Below are 15,795 nucleotides of genomic sequence, written 5' to 3'. Positions count from 1 at the left end.
TACCATGAAAGCATAAGCATTCACATGTGGAAGGAAGAAGTCACTGAAGATTTTAGAAAAACATTGCTGTCTTGTGATACTGCCCACATGTTATTATAGCTTGGGCTTCCCGGAAAAAGCTACTTCTTCTTAATTGTCACCCATGAAGATTTTAGTTGAATTGGACAAACTTCTTTTTCAAAAAAGCAAATCTATATATAAACCATTTCAATCATTACAGAGAGCCCCAACACATATTTTTGCGTCTGGTTGATGTAACTTTGAAAACATTAGAAAAAAACTTTGGGTGAGTCTCTGAATCTGTTTGATTTTGTAATTTCTCACCTATAAAGTATGAGTGGTACTAATAGCTAATATGTATTGGATATTTGTTATATTCCAGGGTCTATGCTGTGTGCTTTACATTCATTATCCCATTTAATACTTCCAACAAAGTAGGTTTTATTATTATCCCTATTTCCTAGATGCAAAACTGAGATTTAGAGGTTAATCAAATGTTGAAAATCACACAAGTAATGTGTGTCCTAGTAGAAATTTAAGAACAGGTACAACTCATTTCAGAATATGAACTCTTAATAGTATTCTGTAAAGTTAAATAACCTTTAAAATATCCAACAGGGTGCCTGGCAGAGGTAGTAGTAAAATATGGCTATGACTTTTAAAATAAAATCTGCCCTTAGGAATCTTTATTTATGACAGAGGTACTCAATTTTGGTCTATATTCAAATCACAAAGGCTATCATAAAAACAAACAAAAACAACCTTCTGTCCACATCCCACCCCATATAAATTAAATAAGTATCTACCTTATTTTGTATTTTTAAATGGACTCAAGGCACTTTTAAAACCCAGAGGTGACCATTGTCAGAGACAGAAGATCTTCAGGAGAAGCTCCATAGTTCTAGAACAGGGAGGAATAAAAGGGGTTTCTAATATACAGAGAGCTTGGAGGGGGGGTGGGGGGGTGGGAGGGGGAGGTGTTTTTATCATTTTCTTCTATTCTCTTGTTTCTAAGCCCAGTGGTCAATAGGCAACTAAAACTCTGAAAAAAATGCTCTTTCTTTCAGGTGAGAAGAAGTGGGGTATTAAGAGGGTGAGGGAACCCTGTTGCTAATTTTTCTCTCTGTGTCCTCCTACTTTTTGGCCCTGGAGATGGGCACATTGTAGAAAGCGTATGTCAGAGTGAACAAATAAAGCCCCAGTTTTCTGGCTCCTATCATAGAGATAGCATAAAGAAAGAAGGTTAAGAAAGTGCTTATGGACTGCTAGTCCCATGAACTAACTGTACAAGTATAGATCTGATCACAACCAGCATCCAATAGGCATTGAGAGCTGAACACTGGGGTCTACATAGCCAAGTCCCAGAATGACCACTGGATGGAGCAAATTGTGGGACTGACCTAAACAGCAACACAACGCTTTGAACATGGAATAGACGTGGAAATACAGAAGATGGTTTAGAACTTGGTCTGAATCTAGCCAGGTTATTTGGATGGTGAAACACATACTTTAAAATTCTCCATAGATTCAAATAAGACCCAGAGTCTCATAACACAATTCAAAGTGTCCAGGATAAAACAAAAACTTACTCAGTATATTTTGAAGAACCAGCAAAGTCTTAACTTGCATAGGAAAAAAGCAATCAGCAAATGTTAATTGTGAGATGATATAGATGCTAGAATTATTTGACAAATACTTTAAAGCAGCTATTACAAATATGGTTCTTCAAAATGTAAGAGTAAATCTTCTTAAAATTACTAAAATGATAGAATGATGGATGTATTTCTCATAAAAAAACAACAACACCAAAACCAGAAACTGTAAAGAAGAACATAATTTTTAGACCTAGAAATAGAATTAACAACATATAAACTCATTAGATGAGTTTAGTAACAGAATGAAAATGAGAGTCAGTAATTTGAAGATATGTAAATAGAAATGATCTAATCTGGACAACTAAATGAAAAAATATTGGAAAAAACATAAATAGAGTCTTAGGAACTTATTGACAATTTCAAAATATCTAACATTTATGTTATTGGAGTTTCAGAAGGAGAGGAGAAAATGGAATGCAGAAAAAAATATTTGAGAGAAAACTGTTGAAAATCTAAATTTTATGAAAGGCATAAACCTACAGACTCAAAAAGCTCAAGAAATTAAAAAAAACATTTGGGGCAAGAAACTCATAGAGAAGCTAGGCCAAGACTACTGAAAACTAAAGACAAAATGTTAAAAACAGCTAAAGCAAAAATGACATATTGTTATAGGAAACAATATTTTAATCAACCATGGATCCTCTTATAAGAAATCATGAAGGCAGGGGAAGTGGCATGATATTTTTTAAATGGCTGTGAATTTCTCACCAAAAAAGCATGGAGGCCAGAATAAGTGGCATGATATTATTTTAAGTGCCAAAAGAAAAGAACTATTGATCCAGAATTTTATACTTAACAAAAAATAATCTTGAGGAATTAAGGAACACCAAAGGTATTCCCTGAAAAAGGAAAACTAAGAATTCTTAACCAGCAGACCTATCCAAAAGCAAACTTCTGAAAGGAAATTCAGACAGAAGAAAAATGATATCAGGTAGAATTTCATAATACTAAGAATGAAGGAGCCACAGAAATGCTAGACATACAGGTAAATATAGTAGACTACTCTTCTGTACTTCTTTAAAATATGTAGAATAATTGAAAGCAAAACTTATAAGTGTCTGATTGGGTTTTCAAAATATACAGATATAACACATAAGACAACTGCAACATTAATGGGCGAAGGCAAAGGAATCTATATGTGGTAAGGTAAGGTTTCTGTATTCCACTTGAAGTGGTTAAATATTGGTCCCAAGTAGACTGTAAAAAGTTAACTGTGTTTATTGTAATTCTTAGAAAAACCACTAAGAAAAAGCTGTATAATGAGATATAATTATACAATAGAAAAATTAAAATGGAATACTAAAACAATATTTGTAAAAGACAGGGGTAGGGAAGCAGAGGGATAAAACAGAAGCAAATAATGAAATGTGAACTTAAATTCAAACATAGCAAAGGCTATCAACTCTAAATAGTCTAAGTACACCAATTAAAAGACAGAGATTGTTAGATTTTACAAAAGCCCAATGGCCCAGCTATATGCTGTCTATAAAAGCTCATTTTTAATATAACAAAAAGGGTAGGTTGAAAGTAAGAGAATTGAAAAAGGCAAATCACAAAAGCCCCTAATCAAAAGAAAGTGAAGTAGCTACATTAATAATCAAGCAAGTAGACTTCAGAGAAAAGAAAATTGTTAGGGATAAAAGAGGACATTATACACATCATTACGTCTTCATGATTGAAGGACCAAGTCTTGAAGAAGACATTAACAATCTTAAATGTGTGTGTACCTTACAGCAGATTTCAAAATACATGAAGCAACAACTGGCAGAATCGGAAGGAAAAATAGACACATCCACAGTCATAGTTGGAGACTTCAACATTTCCCTCAGTAACTGAGAGAATGTGTATACCCTAAAAAATCAACAAGGGGAAGTTGGAAAAAAAAAACAAAAAACCAAAAAACAACAACGGAGTAACATTAAAATGAGGAATACAAGAAGAACGAAGTTTGGAGTATTGCAAGCAAATATCACAGGTCATTGTATAGACCTGGGCTATGAAGATAGTAATCCACATAGTGCTTTCACTACAGAAACTTTGATTGTTGTTGTTGTTAATCCTCACCTTAGGATATATATATATTTTTAAATTGATGTTTAGAGAGAGTGGAAGGGAGGGAGGGAGGGAAAGAGAGAGAGAGAGAGAGAGAGACTCACATGCATTGGTTGCCTCTCTAATGTGCCACCACTGGGGCTGGGGATAGCACAATCTAATCTAAATAATTGCCCTTGACTGGAATTCAACCTGGGACCCTTCAGCCTGGGCTCATTACCGACACTTTTATATAAAACCCAAGACTTTACTCTAAAAGCATTTCCACTTGTCTCCCTAGAATATGATTGACATCAGGCAAGTCATTTCTCCCTGCTGAGTCCCCTTTCCTTCATGGGCACAGTGGGTAGGAGGAGCTGCCAGCAGGCACCCCACCCTCTCTCCCTCCCATAGGAGGAGACTTATCCAAGACTCTTTCCAGCTCTGTGATTTTCCCTATGATTTTATTTTCCAGCAATCCCCCCCCCCCCCACTCCCCCAGGCTGGTGTTTTCAAATCATTCTGATGGAGCTGAAATATCTTTCCATCTTTCTAATTGTGTAGTTTGCAAAGAAAGTATTAAAGATAAGATAGGGTGGAGTCCTGACTCACTGTCACTCAACCCAAAAGCTGTGTCTGGAAATCTCCCCACAGACACAATAATTTTGAAACAAAGGTAGAGACCAATATGGAAAAAAAACAAAAGTAGAACAAGTTCCAACCAAACATATTGCTTTATTTTCTGCTGAAATCTTTTTTCCTCTGTCATGTAGATACAGCTTAGGCAATATTTAACCAAATATTACTTATGTGTAATGAGAAATATGGTTATATTGCGTTTGGAAAGTTATATGTTGCAAACAAAGCCTGACAAACTGTTCCAAGTTTGATAATACGAGAAGAAGCAGAATAAATTAAAAGGTAAACCACGTTCTTCTCAGCTTCCTGCTGGGGATTTATCCAAACAGTTTGAACAATTGCAAAATATTATTCAGGTAATTTCCTGGCATTCTGCTCATTACAGTTTGAATTTTAGTAAAGTTTATTGAACATTTACCATATTGTTATGGTTCTTCTAGACACTTTGGAAGACACAGAGATGTAAAAGATATGCTCTCTATTTTCTAGCTGTTGTGAGAACTTCTTATTGGACTATAAATTCCAGGAGGGCAGAAAGTGTGGGTGTTTTGCTAGTTACTATGTAACCAGTTCCAGGAACAGTGCTGCAGATCAGGTGTGCTCCAGACCAGTTTTTGGATGATCCTGGAAATGGATTAGAGAGCTAATCTCATTTAGCTCCTTGCAGAGAGAATGCATTTACATATACCTATGTAAATGTAAAGTGTACACACACACACAGTTTATTTGTTCATTTGTTGTATGTAAACATGTAACAAACAACAGAGTTTCTAGTTTGTGTTCACTTGCACAGAATTGATGGGTCTCACAGCCGGTTTTCTGCGAGTCCATTAGAACAATGCTTCTAAAACCAATCACGTGAAGATCTTGCTAAAATGCAGAGTCCGGTTCAGTGAGTCCAGGCAGTCTGAGAGCTGCCTTTCTTAACAGACTTCCCCTGACTGCGGTCCATGGACCACACCTTTAGTGTGAGACAGAGCTCGCAGTGCCGAATAGAGGTGTTCAGGTCCAGGTGGACGAAGTTATAATGACTGCAGTGTGCAGCCTTGACAGGTGAGAAACACAGAACGTTAAACTGGGCAGTGACTGCAGAGATCATTTTTGAACCCTTGGACATAAAGAGGCCCTGTATGGTTTGCTTCTCACTGGGAGTGGGGCTTGGGACTCCTGATTTTAAAACTTCTGTTCTTTTCACGGGTTGATGTGCATGTCGGTTAAAAAAGAAGTTTAAGAGCAGCCACTGGGGTATCATGGATGGAATGAAAGGAACTGCCAACTGAGATAAGAGGTGTGTTCTAGGCTGGTAATCTAAGTAATGAATGAGTCTTGGGTCTTGCTTGGTATTGCTGAGCTACCTTCTTTTCTGGAGCCACTGCCCAGGTGGCCTATGTCTGATGGAGATGAGGTACAGTGCCCAGAGCACCTCCCCCTCCCCTAAACACTGTCTGCAGCCTGAATCAGGATATTTGCCTCACCTCAGCAGCCTGGCTGGTAGCTGTGTTTGGGACAGACTAGTTCAATTCCATGCTGCTGGGCCCAATGACTACATTTCTAGGACCTGGCTTTCCTGGCCCTGACTTGGAAAATGTCTGATTGCTCATTCTGATTTCACAGCTCTGGGGAATGCTATTTCCTAATTAACACCCGAGGAACAGTTTTTATCTGGTTTTGTCCTCATTGGGTAGGCCCATGTTGATAAGAGCAAATGCATATGTAGGAAAACATAAATAAAACCCGCATTTTCCAAGTTGCCTGGAAGTTGCCAGTATTTTCCATGAAGCATTCCTTTAGAAATTGTTTTCAAGGGAAAATTCTCACAAATCTAAGAGCACCTACAAATTCTTAGCCATTTTGCAACATGTCCATTGTAATCAGACCATGAGCTTTGGGTATTGGCTCTTTGGGGAGAGAAAGTACAGGCAGGAAATACCAAAAACAGTCTCTGCTCTGAGCTCAAGGAAGCCACAGGTCCAGCATCATTACAAAATATTAGAAGGTCTTGGAAGTCTTTAAACCCCTGGAGTCCTGTTAGGAGTGAGTAGTTTTCCTTTATCACATCCTTTTCTTAATCGAGTGAAGATCTTATAATACAATAGTATCACCCATATTTCAGCCATCCCTTTCTGAAAAATGGATTCCTTTGGGGACTTTCTCTCTGTAAACTCTTCCCTTCCTCTCACACCCCACTACCTTCAACTCCCCAATCGAAAGAGACATCAAAAGCAGCAAAACAAGCATAAATCTTCATGGTACAATGGAAAGGAATTAGGGAGTAAATATACATGTGTCTGAATTTTGGCTATGTCAGTAACCAGCTGTGTGACCTTCAGCAAGCTGCTTAGCCTCTCATATGTTTCAATCTCTGGTTATGAAATAAAGCTGGACTAGATGATTAAAAAAATACTTTTTTAGTCTTCAATATCTAGGAGTCTACTGCTTATTTTTTTCCTAGAGCTCATAAACCCATCCATGGGATTCTGACTTATGAGACTAAAACTCATTAATGAGAATAGTGTCCTATTTAGTTTGACATTGGAAGTCACTTTAAAACATCAAGATTACCTGGGTAATTGAAACATATATTAAATCCCCACTGAAGTCAAGAGGAGATCATCACTCAGCATATTATTAATTTTGAACTAATCAACTTGGCAGTTGGTGGTTGATAGTCCATTTCCATGTCATTTTTCATCCTCTAAAGCAGTCTTCTCCTTCCTCTATCCTCAGCTCCATCTGAGACCACTTTAAACTGACACTCTCGGCGAATCCTTCCTCAGCACCTACCCTCCCGTGCCTACCCCAGCCGGGGACTGACATAGAAGCATAACACCCCATCCTGACCAACAAGACGTCAATTCTCACAGGAAGCAGAGCTGGCTTTCTTTTAATAAAAACAGTCTTAGAACTCACGCACACGCACAAACCACCCATGGAAAAAATGTGTCATTTGTACCTTTGCCTGGAGGAAAATGTTGATACTGTACCAGGGTTCATAGAAATTGAATCAACGTTAAATCTCTAAATGACTTTTCTCCGCGAGTGGGAGAGCCACACGGTCCAGTACTCATAAGAGAAAGACCGAGGAAACCTGATCAAAAGTGACTTGGCATTTTGGTTCACCAAGAACCAGAGGGCTGGGAGTCAGATTTCAGGAAATAGAAGGGAGGAATCTGAGCTGCATGAAAGCGATTACAAGAGACATAATGGACAATTACATCAGAACTAACTCCAGCCTGCCACGAGGCTCAGTCGCTCTTCATTAATAATGATAACGCTGGCAAACAATGAAATAGATGAGTGAGAGGCCTGGAGTGAACATTGCTTCAGCACACGCTCTGCCAAACAAGTGTGCATGTGGCATGTTGTAACTTTACTACTCAGAATCATAAAAGAGCTGGGCACCCTTCCCAGAACATTGCTAACTTTTCTTCTTTCTTCTGTGGTCCACATATTATAATTGTGTGATTTTTTTCCCGAAGCCATTTTCAATGCTAGAAATGAAGAGAATGTGCAATGCACATGTTACCCAGGGTAGGCTTAGCTTTTTCCTGACAAGGTCCGCCCTGACATTCAGCTCCCCTGGGAGCAGCGGTGGTTTGAGGGTGTAGGAAAGATGACCTGCCTCAGTCAGAGATGAAATGGGGCTAGCACAGCAATGGGATCCAAGTGCTGTAGCTTCACGAGGTTTTGATTTTGCAAAGGGATTCTTCCTCCCCGTCCCCCTGCCTCTTGGCAAGTGATCTCTGCAGGATGTAACATATCAGCCAACTCAACTCCATTTCTCTTCACCCCCCAAATCCTGGGAATTATCAACCATCCTCACCTCCCTTCTTCCAACTCGGAAAGAAATCTCCTCCCACCCTCCCACCTCCACCATGGAGGTCCTGACTCTGTCTCCTCCTTGACTCAGCAGTCTGATCCGTGCATGTACTGTGTGGGTTCCTGAGTGGAGTTCTGGATCCCTTTATTGCTCCCTCCTCTCCACACTCTCTAACCCGCAAGGACCCCCTCTACCCAGCTCCTCAGTTCAGAAAAAAGAGTTAGTATTTGTGTTTGCAGCCTGCACCTTCGATCCCCCTCTCCAGCTCTCTTCTTGACGTGGCTCAGAGTTGTCTTCTGTGAAAAAAGGGGCGGAAAAACTTGAGAAATTCATTCCCTTGCAGGTCACTTCTCCGAGTTTCAAATCCCCTCCCCCAACCTGCCTGCACGCACCTCGTTTTCAGAGTCCTTTTACATGGTTTCATCTTTAAGGCAGGTCATCCTCACTGCTTTATCTTCCCGCCTGTCTTTGCTCTTAGCCTTCAAACCAAGCTCACCTTTAAAAAGCATTCTCACCGAAACCGATTTGGCTCAGTGGTAGAGCGTTGGTCTGCGGACTGAAAGGTCCCAGGTTCGATTCTGGTCAAGGGCATGTACATTGGTTGCGGGCACATCCCCGGTAGGGGGTGTGCAAGAGGCAGCTGGTCGATGTTTCTCTCCCATCGATGTTTCTAGCTCTCTATCCCTCTCTCCTCCTCTCTGTAAAAAATCAATAAAATATATATATTTTTTAAAAAGCATTCTCTCTTCACCCTGCCCCCCTATCAATGTTCCATCCTGTTTACGGTTTTTTTCCTTTTCTCTCTGAGCTCCTTGGAACTGTACTTTCCTGGGCGAATAGACTCCATTTCCTGCATGGCAGGGCTAGCCTACCTTGGCCTCCGTCTCCCTAACTACAACTACAAATTCTGGACAAAATACAAAAAGCAACCACCTGAGGATCCTGAAAATTAAGCCAAAGCAGGCAGATTGGAGAGAAGAGCAGAAAGAAGTGACCTATAAAGGAAGGAATTTCCAAGCCTTTTTTTCTCCTCTTCATTCAGCTTTGCCCTGAGGGCAGCCCCAAGCACGGAGCAGGGAAGAGGGCAAAATTGTAGGCTATAAAACTGAGATAATATTTCTCAGTTTCTGGACTGAGAGCTGGGAAAAGGGGTCTTTGTGGGCCGAAGAGTTGAGGCAAGAGAACTATCAAAGGGGAGCAATAATTTTATTTATGGACCCACACAGGTATACACATGGGTCAACCCAACTGATATTTAAACCACAGGTCAGCTTTAATCCTTGGGTGGCATATTCATGGGGCATACTCAAAGCAGCATACTAAAGGCATGGGAAACCACCTATTGTCTTCACTACAGAGAGGTGGGGACAAGGAGCCCGGAATGCTGGTGACCCTTGAGCCCTGGCAAAGGTCAGAACTATGCACCCACTGCTTAGTAGAGACAATGGTAGCTGAAGCAACTTCCCCACCAGACAATCATGTAAGTCCTTCCAGGTAAGATAGTCTGCCTGTTACTAGAAATTGCCTGCGTAAGGGCTTTAGTGTATCCCAAATTGAATAAAAGAATGGGAAGGCCTGAGCCCAAGTGGAGTCCTTCCTCTTGGGATGGGCTCCAGCCTGTTCCCACCCCCCCCCCAGTCCAATTTCTAAATTATTATTTCTTATCTCATCTCTTTCATTTGTGTGCAGCCCCTTTTCCAGATCCCAAACCTTGAACCACTCAGGACTTGGGTCTTCACATAAAGGCTTTGTAAACTGAACTGAGATTAGAACTGCCACCCACAGAAAGCAAAGCAGAACTTTTCATCTGAACCTAAATAGGTTGATTGCCTGATGAATCAAACAAACAAACAAAACAACAACAACGACAACAAATACACACATCACTTTCCAGAGAAGTACAACAAGAATCTACCTAGCATGATATTGGTGATGGCTACAATACAATCCAAAATTGCTCAGACATACATAGAACCAGGAAAAGGTGACCGATTCTCAAAGGGAAAAGACAAGCATCAGAGGCCAACCCTGAGAAAACCCAGTTGTTGACATTCTCAGGCAGAGAATTTTAAGTAGCTATTATAACTCTGATCTATGAGATAAAGGTAATGAATGGGAAAAAGAAATTCTCAGCAGAGAAACTGAAACTATATAAAGGAACTAATTAGAAAGTATAGAATTGAAAAATACAAAATTGGCTTGCCCTTCCTGAGGGTCTAAGGCTAAATACAACAGCTACTCGCTCCTCACCAGCTAGTCATTCTGCTCATAGTTTACAACCCCATCACTTAAAGTACCAGCAAGATCAGAGGGAGTCAGTTTTGAGATAGGGGGGACAGCAGAGTTGGATAGAAAACCTGCATCTGGTCTCAATTTCCTCAAAAACTGAGCTGAGGATTGCAAAACCCTTTATTGCCTTTGGTGTCTCAGTGTCCCTACTTGTGAAAGGATGCTGAAGGTGCCAGTAACTTCAAAAACAGAAATGGAATGAATACCACTGCTCACCAAATAAAACAGATTTCTGATGCAAATAGAAACAAAAAGCTGGGGAAGGATGAAGAGTTTTAATAATAAAAACCAAAACAAACAAACAAACAAATAAAAAGGTAATCCCTTTAAGAAGCTGATATTTACTTTATTAGAAATTCCCAAAGTAAGAGGGCCAGGGTAATACTGCCAATGCTTAACTCCAAAATAGATAGAAAGTTTTATGTGTGTGTGTGTGTGTGTGTGTGTGTGTGTGTGTGTGTGTGTGTGTGTGTGTTTTAAGAGGCAGCTCTATTGAGGAGAAAAGTCCTGAAATAACTTATCACTGGTGTTCAGAAGTCACTAGGTCATCATTCATCTTTATAAAAAGAGACACTGAACAATGACAAACAAGGTAAAGGGTTTAGTTTTACATAACTCCAGGGCAAGCGAAAGAAATAGCTATAATTTTGCAGGCCTTGAGCATGACAGAGAAATTTTGAAACTTTAAGAAACACCCTATGAAATGCTGTACTTCTGGTTTCAACAAATGCTTGGAGACATCATGAAAGTTCTTTTGATATGGACAGAAAATTCTGTTCAACATTTCCTTTAAAGTCTTCATCTATATATTTTTTTTCAAAGTCCTACAGTCTACTCTCTATTTGGACTTAAGATCAGTCAGGGTCAAACAATCCACAATGTTAGAAGCTTACATTTAATGCTACTATACCAGACCTTAATATTTATAAATGTCAATGTAGAACACTGCATTACTCTAATAATAGTGAGCATCACCCATTCCACACACTCTCCATTTGGCACTGGAATATAACTGCTTGTGTAAGGTTCTTCTAAATCTGACTATGCAAGCCCTGGCTGGGTAGCTCAATTGGTTAGAGCATCATCCCAATACGCTCTAGATTGCAGGTTCCATTCCTAGTCAGGGCACATACAAGAATCAACCAGTGAATGAACAAATTTTAAATAAGTGGAACAATAAATCTCTCTCTCTCTCTCTCTCTCTCTCTCTCTCTCTCTCTCTCTTCTCTCTCTCTCTCTCTCTCATCAATTTTAAAAAAATATGTCTATGCACACACACAGGAACACATTCTTACAAAATGAGGCATGGAAGGAAGAATTAGTATTCATCCAGTGAAATACTGACATGGGTGTACCCTCACCACAAAGGTAAATGCACTGGGGACCAGGGTCAAAGATTAAACTGCAGTGAGCATAGAATCTCTTCAACATCTCTTGTTTATATATTTTTAAAAGCTATGTAAATTTGAAATTGTGCATCATAATATATACAGGCTTCTTTTACTAGTAAAATAGTATCTCCCCCCCCCTCCCCCCCCCCGCAATAGAGTTACATCCTTCAGATTAGTAAAACAGGGGGAAAGCCCATAACACTATTGGTCTAATCTTCTGGCTACTTTTAGGCAAAGTGTTTTGTTTTATTTTGAAATGTTCATCTCTCCATGTAATGCTCTGTACTTTGCAAAAGCATAATACTCAGAAATCTTATAATTTTTTTATTAACTTGTGGATTTTTTTCTGGGGCAAGAATATCATTTAAATGTTTTCTAAGGAGAAATCAAAAGAGGGAAATTTTCCTCCGAGTTTTCAATCGAAGCTTCAAGTGAATGGGAAAATTAGTCTCGCTTAGATCTGGATGGCTATTTGTGAGCAGAAAATAGTTCTAATTATTCTGCCTATACAACCAAGACTTTCTGGGACAATCCCAATTTTATTCTTTTCACTAAATGTGAATTTTTATTACACATGTAGGAGATTGTCCAACACAAATCATCACATAGGTGATTAAAATCCATTGTAGAAAGCTGTTCACTGCAGCATTGTGGGTAATGATAAACAACTGGAAGCAAGTTAAATTGCCTTTCAGTAGGGGAATCATTTAAGAAATTTGAATACATCTTCTAATGTAACTCCAAGCAGGATCAGGCAGATATCTGTATTGTATGAGAAAATATTTTTAAAAATTAAAAAAAAATTAATTTTTAAATTTTTATTATTGAAAGTATTGCATATATTCCCTTTCTCCCTCCATTAATCTCTTCTAACCACACCAGGCCTTCACCACTGAGAAAATATTTAAGATATATTGTTTGTTGAAAAATATCACCTTACAGAGCAGATGTTTAATATACTTCCATTTGTGTCACACAGAAGAATTATATCATATATATTTATAAAAGGTTAGAAAATTTCTCGCAATATATACCAGAAACAAACAAACCAAAAAATTTCCTCTTGGGTTGGGATGCAGAATTAAGAAAACAAGGGAGACCCTGGTTGGGTTAGAAGTCATTCCAATGCACCAAAGTTGCAGGTTAGATCCCAGGTCAGGGAACAGAGAAGAACCAATCAGTGAATGCATAAATAAGTGGAACAACAATTCAGTGTTTCTCTGTCCCTCTGCCTCCCCCCTCTCTAAAATCAATAACTAAAACATTAAAAATAGAAGAAAAAAAATGAGATTTTTATGCCCATAACACTATTGGTCTAATCTTCTGAATATTTTTAGGCAAAGCATTTTGTTTTGTTTTGTCTTGAAATGTTTATCTCTCCATGTCCAATAATGCTCTGTACTTTGCATAAGTATAATCTTATCATTTCTGAGTATTATATTTTTTAAGAAAAAATTTAAGAAAAAAAGGAAGATTTTTAAGTGTCACTCATATATCCTAACCCCCAGTATTTCTATGTCACCTTCTATGAGTTCAACTCTGATTCCTCCAACCCTAATTGCTTTCCACCATGATTGAGACCTAGTATTTTCATAACTCATGCAGTCCTGGTCACAAGAGGCACGCTTTTATGAGACTGATGTGAGCTGGTTGGAAAAGAAAAGAAGGTAGATGTAACAGAACTTAACTATGAGGTTGGCTGCAATCAACAGGCCAACATGTAGTGTCTATATGGGTAAGTATTCCCGTCACCAACAGCAGCAAGAAATCCCTGATCAGAGTACTTAGGAGCATCATCCTTTCAAGTTGTCCAACTTTTTCCTTCAACTTGGCTTGTGGTTTGTGGGACATAGCTGGTTCCTCAATATCTATTCTCTCTGCCTTCCTTATAACACAATCCTAATTTTGTTGGGGCTACAAGGTGCCCAGTCAGCATTGTTACCTTCCATGGACTTCTTTAATATAGAGGCGGCTGTTGCTCAGTGTTGGCCAACAGGTTGAAGGCAATGTCTTTTGGGTGACACTGTCTGAAAATTATTCTTTTCTTTTCTTTTCTTTTCTTTTCTTTTCTTTTCTTTTCTTGTACAGAAGGAAAAAAGTTTGCAGTATTATTCAATCCTAGTCTCCTACTTCTGGGCTATAGTGAGGGTGTGGAAATACCAATTTAACCAAAGAAATGATTTCAGAGCCCCTCTTCCACACACACATTACCTTTTCAGCAGCCCCCAGCTGAATCACAGTCATTGCTGGCTAGCAAGCTGGGAAGTTCTCTAACTAGGTGCCCATTCCAGTCCTGCCTATGACATATAAAAGTCCAGTGGGTGAGGAAGGGGAAAAGAGGGGCCCAGGTTACCCCGCATGCTTAGCGAGGACTTTCTCTGGGGCAGATCCTGCGGGGTAGGGATGTGGTCGCCAGTCACCAGGTTCTTGTCTGGTCCTGCACTTGGCAGCTGCTTATTCTTCATCTTGGCTTTGGCCATGTTGTAGTCTCCTCAGTCAAAGTACTTTTGCCCTTTCTGGAGTCTCTTCATGAGGAAGTCGGAGCCTCCAGGCTTTTGTCCGAGGCTTGGATATTTGGCCTTTAGCTTTGCCCCCTCAGCTCTCTCAGGGAGAATATCTTCTTTCTCCTGTGTGTCCTGCTTCTCCTCGCCGGTCTCCTCCGAAGGGTTCTCCTCTTCTTGTTTCTGAGACATGGCGGGGCCGGGGCTGTGGGGTGTAAGGGGCCCGGGAAGTCAAACAGAGAAGGGAAGGGGGAGGGGAAATGGGGACAGCCTGCGCTGATGCTCCCTATTCTTTTCTTAATAAAATAAAAAAGACAGACCCGGGTGACTTATGCATTTAGCCCATCCATCATCTTTTAACTGGCCTCTACTAGTAAGTAGATTTGAGGTCTGAGGGGTAGAAAAACCAGCTTGAGAATACAAAGATGAGAATCAAACAATAAAAATGGTAGGGCAGGTTATCCTTGATGAGCTCTGGCAGTTCCAGAGGTCCTGGACTTCTGCCATCTGGAGCTCCAGCTTTATGAGGTAAATAGTCCTCCATTTGACTAGGCTGCTGGAGTTAGATTTCTATGGCCAAAGGTAATCATAACCAACTCTGGGCAATCCTACTGACATTCGGGGTAGAGGAAACAGAGGGCTATCAGGGTTCTGGGTGTTTATGAGAACTCTGGACACGTGGGCTGTGGTCCTGCAGAGTGGGGAAGGCTGAAAAATGGACCAGGAAACTTCAGGAGAGCCAGGCAGTGACCTGGGGAAACAGGAGGCTGCATCCTGGCACGTGCTCAGGTGCCCAAATGCACCTGAAAATCGTTGGCCTGTTCGTAGTGCAGGACCCTGCAGGGAGCAAAAGGCGGGGGGCTTCTGGCTGCGGTACAAAATGTGGTGTGAAAGCTCCACGCTCTTCCACACTCAGCTGTTTTTTGGCCCTCAGCCTCGGGGGTTGATCCTGTTTCCCAGGTGCTCGTCCGGGCCATGGGGATGAAATCTGTGCACGATTTCCTTCATTTCTCTGCCAGGCCTCTAGCCCAGCTTCAGGCCCCAGTTGCATCCAGCTGCCTAGGGGTGTCAGTCGCTATCAGAGCCTGGGGCTGGGTGTGGAGGGGAGAAGGGAAAAGCTGCACCTCCATTCACCAGGCCCCAAGAACGGCCCACCATGGTCTGCTCACTTCTATTACTTCCATTAATTTAAAAAAGAAATCTCCACAGTTAAGAAAAGGCAACTGAAAGGGATAAATAAATAAATAAATAAATAAGCATTAACCGGAAGACTTTTTTTTCTTTTTAAAAAACTTACTCAGAAGAATGCATTATCTGTTAGTAAGTAGTGTGATTATCTTTAGCGTGGAACTGGTATATTTTAGGCAACCCCCCTGAAATGGTATAAACAACATTTCCTGTGTCAAAAGCAGATCTCCAAGTCTGTTTTAGAATGGTCCTAATCTCCATCTATTATAATTTCCACCAAT

General features: G+C 40.2%; 1 pseudogene across 1 annotated transcript; it reads right to left on the bottom strand.

The window, feature by feature from the left end:
* Positions 1–13,907: 13,907 nt before the first annotated feature.
* Positions 13,908–14,606, bottom strand: LOC311618386 (alpha-endosulfine-like; annotated as a pseudogene). The gene has a single exon. The product of its transcript is annotated as an alpha-endosulfine-like (transcript).
* Between the last annotated feature and the right edge of the window lie 1,189 nt (positions 14,607–15,795).

The sequence above is a fragment of the Pipistrellus hanaki genome, assembly GCF_964339955.1.
Source record: "Pipistrellus hanaki genome assembly, chromosome: 2".
In the NCBI taxonomy this organism is placed as follows: domain Eukaryota; kingdom Metazoa; phylum Chordata; class Mammalia; order Chiroptera; family Vespertilionidae; genus Pipistrellus; species Pipistrellus hanaki.
This window is presented reverse-complemented; position numbering and strand designations above follow the sequence as displayed.